The following is an 11032-nucleotide window of genomic DNA, read 5'->3' as shown; positions in this document are numbered from 1 at the left end:
AGCCATCAGCACACAGCCTGTCGTGGGGCTCAAACCCACAAACCATGAGATCATGACTTGAGCCAAAGTTAGATGCTTAACCGACTGAGCCACCCAGGCGCTCCTCTAAATCTCACTTTAGATATTGGTTTAAGAAATGTTAATATTTCAATTTAGTGAAATGGTAAAAAGGTAGATAATAGATAAAGAGAAATGGAAATGTTTCAGATAATAAAAGAATTGAATAATTAGGTAAAATTAATCAGCCTTCAATACAACGAGCTTTTGATTGTCTAGCAATGTTTGTATCATTTGTAGACTCTCCACAAAGAATGTTTAACTGAAGGATGCCCTTCTCTCTATATTCTTCCTACTGCCACTGGTTGTTGTATACTCAGGAAAGGCAAACACATTTTAATATTAATTATATTTCAGTCAAGAGGCCACCAGAGGAGGGATATGTCTGGGAATAGAAGCCAGAAGCCCAAATATACTGAATGAAAGTACATAAACATAGATACAAGGAAAATCTTTACGTTAAAATCAGGTTAAAAAGGAGAGTAAGTATAGAAATACAGGCACAGGCTAGAATCTAGGAGTTGCATCCAGGTAACCAAAGAAGTTGAACAGGCAATAGATGAGAACAGAATGCATTTAGCAGTGGCAATCAGGTGTCCAGAAATGAATCAAGTGTCTGGGGGCTTAGGATAGCAAGCTCAAGGTCAAGGGCTTACAGAAAAAAAATATTCTTCCATATTGGAAAAATCTTGCTTCAGATGTTATTTATAATCCCAGGCCCAAGACATGTTGAATTCAATTCAGTTTATGAATAACTAGGATGTATAAAATCACACTCTCTCTGTGCATTCCTAGTTGATTGCAGTTGGTATTCTTTCTTATTTCATTGTGACTAAAAGCACTTGTGAAAGACTGTATACCATGAGGAATGTAGGGGCCGCTTTCAGGCAAACAGGCTTGAACAATGTAATGTAGAAAGGGCCCACAGGCAACACCTGGCTGACTTTAAACAGGCCCATCAGGTGACCCACCTGGAAATATCCATATATTTGGCATATATCCATATGGCACTAACTGACCAATGGGTTACTTAGAACTAGGCACTGTTACTGAAAAGGGGAAGATTCCATACATTGCCATGCTTCCTCATCTTCCCCCTTTAAAGCAGCCCTCACCCACTGCCTCCCGGTGGACAGTCTCTCCTCTGCTGTCCTGCCCACCACTCCCTAGTGGTGTATTCAATAAATTTCTTCCTGCTTTGTTCTGCCTCAGGTGAATTCTTTTACCTTCAGTGCCACCAACTTCCACCCGATCTTTGCCCCCACATTTGGAGGACCCCGTCCGATCCAGAGACACCCCATTTAGGCACCACATTTGGTGTCCCATATGGGGGGACTTTGTGGCCCACCCCACACTTGGGGGAACCCTGCACAAGGAGCCTTTGCTCTCCCCAGATTCTCCAGGAATCTCTTGGGACTTTCCTTGGTGGACCAACTCTAGTACTCCTTGGGGAACTGATGATGTGCATCAGCAGAGGATACTCCTAGGTGAGGATCCTAAGTCCCAAGGGGGAACGAGCCAGATCACCCTTGCCTGAAAGTGTGAAGGATTTCACCTTTTGCCTTCTGGAGGGACCCTCCACTCCCTCCTTTCTCTTTTTGGCTCTTTAGTAGTCTAACCCTAGTAATGTTGCAGGATTTTATTGTTGTTGTTAATATATATAATTATTTATTTTTAAATTTACATCTGAGTTAGTTAGCATATGGTGCAATAATGATTTCAGGAGTAGAATCCAGTGATTCACCTTTTACATACCCAATGCTCATCCCAACAAGTGTCCTCCTTAATGCCCTTTGCCCATTTAGCCCATCCCCCCACCCACAACCCCTCCAGCAACCCTGTTTGTTCTCTGTATTTAAGAGTTTGTTTTGTCCCCCTCCCTGTTTTTATATTATTTTTGCTTCCCTTCCCTATGTTCATCTGTTTTGTATCTTAAGTTCCACATATGAGTGAAGTCATATGATATTTGTCTTTCTCTAATTTTGCTTAGCATAATACACTCTAGTTCCATCCACATTTGTTGCAAATGGCAAGATTTCATTCTTTTTGATTGTTGAGTAAAACTCCATTGTATATACATACATCTTTACCCACTCATCTGTCGATGGACATTTGGACTCTTTCCATATTTTGGCTATTGTTGATAGCGCTGCTATAAACATTTGGGTGCACGTGCCCCTTTGAAACAGCACACTTGTATCCCTTGGATAGATACCTAGAATTACTGGATCGTGGGGTAGTTCTATTTTTAATTTTTTGAGGAAACTCCGTACTGTTTGCTAGAGTGGCTGCACCAGTTTGCATTCCTACCAGCAGTCTGTTGCAGGATTTTTTACCTCAGGATTTGTCTCACAGCTTGGAAGAATGAAGAGGTGGACACAGGCTAAAATGAGCAGCAGGCAAAAGTTTATTAGAGTATAAGATCAGAAAGTAAGAATAGCCTCAAAGCTCTCTTTTCAGAGTGGGGGCATTAGAAAGTGAATACCCCCCTGCCCCCCTCCCCCCCCCCCCACACACACACACAATAGGCAAGGGACTTTGTTTTATAAATTTTTGATTGGCCCCTTTTCTTCTCTGGTTCTACCCTTATTGCCTAGGTTGACCAACTGGATTGGTTGGCTCCTATTGTATGAGGGGTGGTCTATGGCCATACCAGTTGCTTGTGGGTGATCCTTGAAGGTGTACTTATGTTTAGTCAGGTCTTTTGTCAAATTCCTGAGGGAAACCTGAGGGGTGGGTAGGTGTTGTCCGTCACATTCTTAAGAGGAACCTTAAGCCTGAGGGGTTTGCGGTGGTCAGACACTCCCAGCATCGTTTCAAAATAAGTGCTTTCCCCCTCCCGGGGACCTCAGTTCCTTACCTTTCCCTCTCTGCCTACAGAATCTGATCTTTTATAGTACTCCTCTAACAATGGAAGGCCACTGGCCAGGATAGCCCCCTGGTGGGGTCTGAAGGTCTGAGAGCAAACAGGTCCGACTGCTCGCACCTGTGCGGGTAAAGAACCCCTTCCCTTTGCTCTCTCGTTCTGTCCTCCGCAGTCTGTTCCCAAAGTCTGCGGCAATTAAGAGTTCGCCCGGGGCGAATCCGCACAGGATGTGGACTCTGTTGGGACCCTTTCCAGACACAGGCTCTCAGCCGCCTCACTTCTTTCTCCTTCCGCCCCTCTGCCTCTGTTCCCCGGGGATCCAGCTGCCATCTTGACCTGCGGACAATGCGTTCCCGCGCGTCTGAGGGGGTGAGTCTTCCCTCTCCTTGTTCCGGTTCGGTCTGGCCACGGTGGTCTCCGGCTATCCCTGCTGCCAAGGGACGCCCCAACAGGAAGTTCCATGCCTTTTGCCAGGACCCTCTCGGTCGGACACCCCAAAAAGGTCTGTAGTCCCGAAACTGCCGCGACTCCTGTCTGGGGTGGGACGCCACCAGAAGAGTCCGTCACCTCCTATTAGGTGCAGTCCTTTATCAGGTCAGCAGGCCACCCTGACTGAAATCGAGACCTGCGTCAGAGCTGCATTACCTTCGGCGGGAGGTCCCTTTGGGAGTCGGCGGCCCGTCCTTCCCACCTCCTCGCTCTTGGGCTGTCTTCTTTAACACATTTGGCTCCCAAAGCCTGATGTTTCCTGGCCTCAGGACAAATGCCCAGATCCAGAGGTATGGCCCTCCCACGGAACTCTCTCTTCTAATACTATTTTCCAGCTTGACCTCCTTTGCTGGAACCCCTGCCAATGGTCAGAAGTCCCCTACGTGCCTTGCTTCGTTTCATGGCCCTAAATCAGGACGCTGACATAAGAGCCTCTTGCCGAATGTGTTTGGCTGATAACCAGCTGCCTTCCGACATATTGGACGCTGACTCTCTCACTGTTCCAACTCCTAATAGATGTGGGGGCCTCTCCCTCACTCATTTACCCGGTTAATGACTATGATAATTGGAGCCAGCTGTCTCTGGTTAGTCTACCTTGGGATGGGGTCTTTAAGGAATATATTCTCAAGCAGTTGCTGAAACTCTCTTTGGGGAAGGTCCTTGTCTTCTCCAAGGCTTGACATGAACTGCCTATACTTTTACTTGCTAGGTGGGTGGGAGGGTGGGGGAAACGTGGTTTCTGCTCCCGTGTGGGAGCTGATAAGCCAAAGCCAAGTTTAAGAACCAGGAATCCTTTTTCTCTGCCTTCTGGCAGTACTCTGAGTACTCAGTACTCTGCCTCTTCTGCCTTCCCTTCCTCCCATTTCTACACCACTTTGTGTGCAGCCCGCATAACTGGTTCTATATCATCATGGGGCCACCTCCTCCCGTCTCTGTCCAGGAGTGAAGACCACCCTCTTGGACTTACACTGCTCACTTTAGATTTCCTCACCTGTGCCCCAGGTAAAACCTGAGGTGGGAAACAAATTGACTTTAAGTGGACCCAGGTGGAATGTCATGTGGTCTTTTAACTAATTGAAACTTTCATTCTACCAAGGGTTGCTAAAGGTCAAATAAGCTTGTGTTATCTCTGTTGCAATTTGTCCCCAAAACGATGAGTTAAAATGATGGTTAATTTTGTCTGTCTCAAAGTTCTTATAGGTAATTGTTAAGATAGTTTTCAAAGCCTTTGGTAACCTGAAACTTTAAAGTTTTGCTTAGATGATAAATGGGATTGAATTCATTGGATATCATTTTCCAAATAAGATAAAATACTACAGCATTGATTACTAATATATGGTTTATCTGCTTTTGACTTACTGCAAAGAAACTAAGGATATTTGGGTCTGTTGGAAAACATACTTTGTGCTTAATAGATTTCACACATTTGCCATTTAAAGAATACTGGTGTAACAGTTCACAATTAGTTACTATTAGTTTTCACCGGAGACTAAGGTTTCTCAGAGCTCAAAATTCTGCTCTTCTCCTTTATAAACACAAAGTTTTTAGATGGTTGGTCTGTTCTTGGTAAGAAAATGTAAACGAAATTGGTTTTTCTTTGCCTAGAAAAACCAGTTTCTATGTTTTGTCTTTATCAAGTGTTTGATGACCCATAATTCTATTTAGGCACGTGCATTAAAATTTTTTTTAATGTTTATTTTTGAGAGAGAGAGAGAGAGAGTGGGCAAGGGGTAGAGAGAGAGGGAGACACAGAATCCAAAGCAGGCTCCAGGCTCCAAGCTGTCAGCACAGAGCCCGACACGGGGCTCGAATCCACAAACCAAACCGCGAGATCATGACTTGAGCTGAAGTTGGAGGCTTAACCGACTGAGCCACCCAGGTGCTCCTAGACCTTGCATTTAAACTTTCTAAGGTATTACCAAACTTCCCCAAGATTTAAAATTGTAAACAAAACCTCTGACTAATTGGGCTTATTTGGTATGTTAACTTCTGGTATAACGTCTTGACTCTGTTCTGAATATTAGAGTGTTTTGTGTCACAGAAATAACCGAATTTCCATGTCAATTGCATCATAATGAACTCTCATTAGTTTGTTAACAATGTCCATTTCTGAATTCTTTGTCATTTATAGTTCATTTATAGTATTGTTCTGATGCTTTTGCAAAATGAGTTTTGTCTTCAAGGAGATTCATAAAAAAAGCTTTTGAGAAATACAGGCATTTGATATCTTGAAGATAATAAAACTGAAATGGGTAAGAATTTCCAGAACTAACTAAAAGCTTTTTTCAACCTGAACAAGAATTAGTAACATGGGACTAAATGAATTGGGAAAAATGATTATAGTTTTTGTGACTCTTGTTTGAAACATTGCTGGTTCTCTAAAGTTTCCTTTTTCAGATTAAGGAAATTTTCTCTTAAGATATTTAAGACTTAAATGTGATAACATATTCATTTGTAAACAAATTGAAGCGTTTAACTTTTCTGTCTGCCTGAACCCTCTGAAATTCAAAAAGTTGCAGTGAGTATTCTTTCTTCCTTGGGAATCTCAGTCATTGCATAAGTTCAGTAAGAATCTGTTCTCCTTGTAACAGGTCACCATTGTAAACATTGATTTATGTTACCAAGTCTTTGATTGAAATGTCGTATTTGGGAAAGGCATGCATAGACTCAGATATGACTAGACAGCTTTAAGGAATTGAGGTTGTCTTTATGAATCATGGAGCCATAAAGCTGCTTGAAAATGTTGGCCTGGTTCCTTGCTTACAGAGTTCCCAGCAGCTTTACCAGGTGAGTAAAGAATGTCACTTCCTGGCAGGTGCAGGAACCTCAGAATATTTTGGGTACCTCAAGAAGAAAAATTCACCCAAATCTACTGGTATTGCAGGCATGTCTGATGGCAAGTATGTGGCTTGGCTTTTGGCCTTGAGGCTACTAAAAAAGGTCAGAGATTCCTTATAAAAGTTCCAGCAAAGCAAATTTTAAAAGATCTGTACGGTCAATCACTATTCTTGCTGAGCTTATGTAAATAATTAGGCCAAGTTTGTTAAAATTGGACCTGTTTTGCAAATGAATTAGTCTTGATTTGGCTATCTCTGGAAATAAGGGTGATTTTAGAGAGAAAAGTTATGACTCAATAACACGTCTTTACAGTTCTGATTTTCTTTGAATGTTGTTTGCCTAAGCTAGACAACTTGAGGTAAACTTTAGAGAAATTCCCACAATAGCCAATCTTTGTGCTTGTTGTTCTATGGGGATAATAACAGGACCTGGGCATATGATTATTTGAATAGCTGGAAAATGGGATTGAATCCCCAACAATTGTATATCACAACTAGCACCTTGACCAATTCTGCATGGCTGGGATGACAAAATTGTGGGTTAACTATTGACTTGTGGAGATAATGGATGGCCCCATTTTTCCTATGATTGGATTAGGTGAAGCACATGGGAATATCCATTGGTATCTCCTCAGACAACTCTTCTCCCATTTGCCAGTGTTTCCTTGTAATTAGAATATTGTTATGGCTAAACAACAAAGAGGGCTTCTTTATGGTTTTGTCCCTTAGCCATATTTGTCCTAGGAGCCACCTCTGTTGATATAAAATTGCAAATAGAGGCTTTAGCAAAGCAGACAATAGCCACATTTAACCAAACCCAACTTGTAGTCACCCACAAATTCTAAAGATGGTCCTCCAAAACCAAATGGCCCTTCATATCCTGACTGCAACTCAAGGAAGAACTTATGCTTTATTAAAACCATTGTTATGAGGGCACCTGGGTGGCTCAGTCAGTTAAATCTCTGACTCTTGATTTTGGCTCAAGTCCTGATCTCAACAGTCTTGAGATTGAGCCTGTCAGTTGGGCGTGGAGTCTGCTTTACATTCTTTTTTTACTTTTTAAACTTTTTTTTTTTTTAATGCTTATTTATTTTTGAGAGAGAGAGAGAGTGTGAGTGAGCACACACCCGCACGTGTTGGGGGAAGGGGAAGAGAGAGCTGGAGACAGAATCCAAAAGAGCCTGCTTAAGATTATCTTCGTTCCTCCTCAGCCTCTCCCCCACTCTCATGTACTCTCTCTCTCTCTCTCTCAAAAAACAAAAACAGCATTATGTGTATACTCTAGATTACCACAAAAATGTGACAGGGCTACTAACTGACATGAATCCTCAAATTCACCCTTAAGTTATCCCTCTCTTTCTTTTAATGATTGGTTAAACTGGACTGGAGGAAAATTTTGTCAACTATCAGAAGGACTCTAGTTGGGCTTCTTTTTCTTTTTGTCATTCTAGTTACACAGTATGTTATATCCCTAGGGAAAACTGTCTTCACCATTAATGACCACCCAAACCAGTACAGACCAAAACCTGACCCCTCTTTCTCAGGTAACATTTTCAAGACTTACATTCAAAGATTTGGTATACATTAAGACTCTTTAGGGGCGCCTGGGTGGCTCAGTCTGTTAAGCGTCCGACTTTGGCTCAGGTCTTGATCTCACAGCTCCTGAGTTCAAGCCCTGCGTCAAGCTCTGTGCTGACAGCTCAGAGCCTGGAGCCTGCTTAGGATTCTGTGTCTCCCTTTCTCTCAGCCCCTCCTCTGCTCATGCTCTGTCTCTTTCTGTCTCAAAAATAAACATTAAAAAAAATAAAAAAAAAGACTCTTGAGCAGGACAACTTCGAATCTGTCTGGATCTGGCCCTATTAAGTTGTTTTGACCATTCTAACAGCCTCTTCCAGTGGATTCATCTTTCCAGAATCAAGACTACTCTGACCCCAGATGAGGAACCCTACATCATGTACATCTGTGAGCTGGTTGGAGATCTATGCCTGTTAGACTCTGGGTAATACACACCCAGAGGCCTTAGAGGCCTAGAAATCCAGTCCATTGTCATTCCCAACTCTCACATTTCAATCATTCTATGATATTATCTTAGAAAAACACTCTCAATACGTTCCTCCTGAGACTCTCAAGAGCTCTCCTTCCCAATTCCAAGACTTCATTCTCCACCTTTTTGTTCAGGATGACCTCTCTGAATTCACTTGGTCAGAAATCATAACTTAGCTGGAGCTGTTCCCTCCTTGATGTCCTACTCTCACAATTCAGTCCTCCCCACTTTTGGGGCTAAGTTTTCTTTTCCATGTTATCCTCCTTTTGGCTTCCTCCTTCTGGGACTGTGCAACACAAGGATGGATTTCCTGGAAAGAAATCTGTTCATGGATATCTTGGCTTCACTTCTTAGGACCCCTGGCCTCGATACTTCTACTCTTAATTATTGATCCCCCTCTCTTTAATCTCTTTGTTAAATTTGTCTCTTCTAGAATCCGACAATTCTGTATATGAATGATGGTTAAATAGGGATTCTAATCCATACCATCAGTGGGTCCCCTCCCCCAAATCCCATGGTCCTGGCTGCCAAGGGATTTCACTCAAATCACTTATTAGCAGGTTAATATAATACCATGCTCTGGTCTATAAATGCCCAGAACCCCTGATGGAGCAACAAATTTAGGTAGGGACATTTCTATGCCTTTCATTGAGGAAGAAGCTTCTGAAGATGAAACCTCCACCCAAATGCCAAAGATTTGTCATTGTTGATCTGTCAAAGGGGAATACAGAGGCTACTTTCAGGCACACAGACTTGAACAATGGAATATGGAAAGGGCCCACAGTGACCAACCACCTGGCTGAATACGAACAGGCCCATCAGAATGACCCACCTCAAAATGTCCATAGGCCCTAACTAACTAATGGGCGACTTAAAACTAGGCACAGTTACCAAAAAAGGGAAAATTCCATACATTGCCATACCTCCTCAGTTTTCCTCCTTAAAAGCAGCCACCCCCCCTCTCCCCCCACCACTGCCTTGTTGCAGACAGCCTCTCTGCTGTCCTGCCCACCACTCTTTTGGTGTATTCAGTAAACTATTTCCTTTGTTCTGCATCAGGTGAATTCTTTCATCTTCTGTGCTACTGGCTTCCACAGGGCCTTTGCCCCACATTTGGAAGCCCCCTTCTAATTGAGAAACACCCCATTTAGGCACCACAGGAAGAATTAGCCTTATAAAATCTATCTTCTCTCACTGCCAGCTGTTTACCAAATCTCATTACAGTGTAAATACATGAATAGATAATGCACTGCAGGAAAGTCAGGACGGAAAGAGATTGGAAGGTATTTGTTAGCTATGGTAGTGGTGATGTAGTTGGAACTTGAGATGCCACTGAGCTATCTGAGTTTACACTTCATTTGAGGTTGGAAACAGAACTGGGAACAAAGTCTGTAAGCTTGCTTTCCTTGAGTTGTCATTTAGGATTTTGGAGATATTTATGAGGAGCAGAATTCTTCAAATCTTTGGGAAATCATTGACTTTAAGGTTAATTTTACTTTACAACTTATCTTGTCCTATTCAGTGAGATCTAATTGAACAGAGCAGCCACTATCATAAGCCTGTTAGAATCAACATTTCTGTGAAAGAAAAACTCCAGGGAACTTGGTATGAAAATGGCTATTCTAAAGAAGATGAGGGTTTTGTTAATATATATTTACCATAATGTTGAGTTTTGAATTGTCACACAAGGCAAGGAACGTTAATTTGGGCAAACTTCCGTACCTCCAAGATATCCACTTGTGAAAAACAAAATTTGAAATTTTTTTTTAATGTTTATATTTGTTTTTGAGACAGAGACAGAGCACGAGTGGGGGAGGGGCAGAGAGAGAGGGAGACATAGAATCTGAACTAGGCTCCAGGCCCAGAGCTGTCAGCACAGAGCCCAATGTGTGGCTCGAACTCACGAACCCCGAGATCATGACCTGAACCGAAGTTGGACGCTTAACCGACTGAGCCACCCAGGCGCCCCAAGGAAAACGGAACTTCAAAAACCTGAATTATCCATGGAATGGATGTAATTATTTAATTTAATTTCGGTTTCATCTCAGAAGTAAGGTAAAACCTTTTTATTTATGTGGAGAACATTTTTTTTTTTAAGTTTATTTGAGAGAGACAGCATGAACGGGGGAGAGGGAGAGAGGGAGAATCCCAGGAAGCCTACTTGAGGTCAGTGGACAGAGCTTGATGTGGGGCGCGAGCTCATGAAACCATGAGATCATGACATGAGCAGAAATGAAGAGCAGGGTGCTTAACCAACCAAACCACCCAGTATCTCCTGTGAACATTTTTCATGCAAATATACTATTAATACTTTGAAATCTAATCCATAGTCATTTGTCATGTAAACCAGTCAGTCATTCAGAGTTCCACAAACTGATTATAGCTTCATGGTGAAAAAAAAAATTGTTTAAAAAAAATCTGAGCAGGCAATGAAGAAAGGCATTCATCTTGACAAGAGGGTATAGTTAAAGGAGAATGTCAGCCACATTTTGTTTGCAAGAAAATGCTTTCTGAAGTACTCATTGTCATCTGATTGGCTAATGTACTCTACATCTTCATTATCCAATTTTAGAGTATCTTCAGAAATAATTTATTTCTGGATTTCCCAATGAAGATATAATTTTTGTCCTAGGACTTTTGATTTTAAAACACATTTTTCTCCCAGATATTTTAATAGAAGTTAACCAAATTAAATATATTGATCCATCTGTTGTCTTAATTTCCCTCCCCACTTTTTTT

At 42.1% G+C, this 11032-nt stretch overlaps 1 long non-coding RNA gene across 1 annotated transcript in view; it reads left to right on the top strand.

Annotated features, from left to right (window-relative positions):
* The first annotated feature begins 2986 nt into the window (after positions 1–2986).
* The window catches only part of LOC125909616 (uncharacterized), a 198914-nt gene continuing 190868 nt past the window's right edge, over positions 2987–11032 (top strand). The window contains exon 1 of the long non-coding RNA XR_007453747.1: positions 2987–3702. This is a non-coding gene — a long non-coding RNA (uncharacterized LOC125909616). The remainder of the gene's footprint in view (positions 3703–11032) is intronic.

The sequence above is a fragment of the Panthera uncia genome (assembly GCF_023721935.1).
Source record: "Panthera uncia isolate 11264 chromosome B3 unlocalized genomic scaffold, Puncia_PCG_1.0 HiC_scaffold_1, whole genome shotgun sequence".
Taxonomy (NCBI): domain Eukaryota; kingdom Metazoa; phylum Chordata; class Mammalia; order Carnivora; family Felidae; genus Panthera; species Panthera uncia.
Note: the sequence above shows the minus strand (reverse complement) of the source record. Positions and strands in the feature narration are given on the sequence as shown.